Raw genomic sequence first — 3,409 nt, forward strand, 5'->3', positions numbered from 1 at the left:
TTGCTGAAGTTTGTAATATTTAACGGATTTTCCAGAAAACTGTGGAGAGTACATCAATTACAGGTAATTTACTAATTGCTGTAAACATTTATTGAGCTCTTAAGAATGTTAGTATACACTGGCGCCAAAAGATTTATGTGCTTATGTTTTCCCACATAACATCCTTTTTAAATGTTACGTAATCAAAACAATATCAAAAGTGTATGTGTAGAATATTTTAATAAAAAAAGCCATGACCTTCTTGCTATCTTGCTTTCCATAAAATACGGTAACTTTCGTTTTCAAAGTATTAATATTAATGTTTGCATGAAATATAGCGCAGGAAATTTCATTTATCTTATAACCATTTGTTCTTCAGTTAGAAATTATTAATACAAAAACACAAGACCTGTCGTTGGAGACAATATTTTATGCCCCACACACCTTTGCCCAGTAAAGAAACTTTACATTTGACTTCCACAAATGTATTATGACTGGAGGGTAACAAAAGTAAAGAAATATGAAAACAAGAAAGCCACGATGGATCGCTCACCTAAAATACATTGCTAGAAAATGTCACAACTCTTCAATGCAAAGATTAGTAATAAGGCCACATTTCGTTGTCATTTTTTAAACAAGCTGCATAATTTGTAAATCATTTGCAGATGTCCGCTAGAAAACAGTTTATGCCGAATTTCAAAGCTCTGAGCATTTTATTTTCACAAATTGTTTTACTTAGTCAAATTAAATTAAATGAACCTAAGACTTGGACCTTTGCTGACCCCAGGGGATTTTAATGTCACATGCAAATAAATCTTACATCTGGACATTAAAGTTTCATACAAGAAAACTTAAATCTGTTTTTCTTAAGAAGAAACAAGTATTATCCGGTTGGGGCAATTTTTGAACATAAACTTTTTCTTAGTCCATTTGGCAATGCTAAAAGTCAAATATCTAAGATATTGGCATTCCAGTTTCACAAAAGAAGACTCATGTACAGACTCAACCAGACCGAAATGCAATTTTCATGTTATTTTGTTGTGATTAATGCTTTCAAGAGATCACACTCTTTATAGATTTTTAGATGTGTTTTCCTATATAAACAAAGGTACCCAAGTACCTAAGGGGCACAGGCAATTTTAACCTCAGAGGCATGATTCATGTATTCACAAGGTATCTAAGGTCTGGGCACTGCAGTTTCCGAGCAGACGTTTCTATGACTTTTGTACTATACAAGTCTATGTAAAATAAGTGACCTCCAGAGTGGGGGCGATGCTACATGACAATTATCTGAGCTCTAAGCATTGTATTTTTAAGAAGAAGTTTTTACGACATGTTTGCTTTACAGTTTATTTAAACTTAGGGACCCCAAGGGCGGGGCCATTTCTGACCTAATGGGCATGACTTGTATCACTTCAGTAGAGGTTCACTTGACAATCCCGTAAGTATTTAAGCTTTTCGAATTGTAGTTTTGGAGAAGAAATTTAAGCCTATAAAAATTAAGTGACTCGCGTGACGGGACCAATTGTTACTCCTGAGCATTATTTATGTATCTTTTGTACAGGACTGCATGTCAACTGTCTAAGCTTTGGGCATTGTAGTTTCCGGAAAGAAATTTGATTAGACATTTTACTATATAAGTCATTGTAAACTAATTGGGCCATTTTTGACAAAAAGGGCCATGATTTATTATACATTTGTAGAGGTACATTAGGCAACGCTTCATGCCATATATCTAGAGGTTCATTAGGCAACGCTTCATGCCATATATCTAGAGGTTCATTAGGCAACGCTTCATGCCATATATCTATGCTTTTTAGCATTGAGTTTCACAAACGAAGATTTAAATGTATTTTTTATAAAGTCTTGTAAAGTCTATGTAAACTAAGTGACCCCCAGGGTTAGGCCATTCTGACCCCAGGGGTATGACTTATATAACTTTGTAGAGGACCACAAAATAAAGCTACATGCCAAATATGTGGGGGGAGATTTCATTTCCAAAGTCTATTTTAAATACTCTGTGACTTGATTTTTCCATTAATCTAATCTTAGAAGTCAGATTTTGTTAAAGTCTTCATACTTTTACAAAGGCTGTTTTCCTTTTTCGTATTTTTCTTGTTGCGTTATTGTTTAAATATTGCTTTGACATTTTGCCAAATTGTGTAGTATTATGGTTCCTCTTGGCTTAACAGCACATATATCCTTAAATCTGACTTTTAAGCCCAAAGTTTGGCTATTTTGCATTAATTTTGAGCTGAAACTGCCAATTGCACAATTGTTACAGTTGTTTTTTCTAAGGTCTATCACCTCCGAAGCCAAAGTTTACTTTAAGTGGAAGGGAAGGTGTTACATTTCGGTAGTCGGAAACTAACTACTTAAATATGGGAGGTAATTTATTGAGCTTGTGCACAATAATTCCAAATGTTCAAATAAGGCATTTTCTCTTTACACATTAGAGATACCATGACTGTGTAACAACCATGCAAAATATGCTTGAACATTTTCAATTTTGTCGCGCTGGGCTTTATCTACTCAAGAGATTCTGTTGTTCTCTACTATTTTTGCCTATCCAAGAGACCTTTTCTATAGAATAATTCTACATTATTCCATTATGATAAACATTTCGATGATATAGAGACTAATGAAATATGTCTTACACATTGTGAATGTGTAGATATGGTTTACGAAATGGAATACAACCAATTTTTATTACTATTTTCCGCTACATAATAATAGACCATTCAGGAGGGATTTATCAGTTTTTTCGCTTTAAATCGCGGCTTCGTTGTAGCATGTTGTAGCTACTGTGGGACAAAGACAAAAAAAAATCATTAACAGTCCAAAACGCTTACTCCAGGGCCATATCTCAGCTAATTACTCTGACAAAAACATAGACTTGGTAATTCCTCTAAAGTTTGGATGAAAATGCACCACTTGTTTAAGGAGTAGCCCGGACAAGTTTTGTGACGGACAGACAGACAAACAGAAGACAACAAACAAGTGTTTCTTATAAGTTGTGGCTACTTTGTGGCATGTATCAGCTATTGTGTAGAAGGCAACACAAAAATCATTAACAGGGAAAAGGGCAAAAACCCATCCAACAATTATATTCAGCCGAAAAACCCGTGTTATGTATATATGCGCAAGTACTTGATTCAAATTGCATAACTGATACGTGTATAATAATAGTCCGTACAAACAGTCAAAGCAAAAATCATTAAAGGGCCATAACTCATTGATCTGAAAAATGTCGACAATATGCACAGCTAGATTTGGTATTGATCACTCCTGTAATGTTTGGACCCAATTACACTGCTAGTATTTGAGGAGTAGTCAGGATACGTTTTGTGACGGACCGACAGACAGACGACGGAGAAGTGATTCCTATATGTTGCCGCTACTCTGCATGTTAAAGGCATGTTAACATAAC

Source organism: Ruditapes philippinarum, unplaced genomic scaffold (assembly GCF_026571515.1).
Source record: "Ruditapes philippinarum isolate M1 unplaced genomic scaffold, ASM2657151v2 ctg1108_1_1_1_1, whole genome shotgun sequence".
In the NCBI taxonomy this organism is placed as follows: Eukaryota; Metazoa; Mollusca; class Bivalvia; order Venerida; family Veneridae; genus Ruditapes; species Ruditapes philippinarum.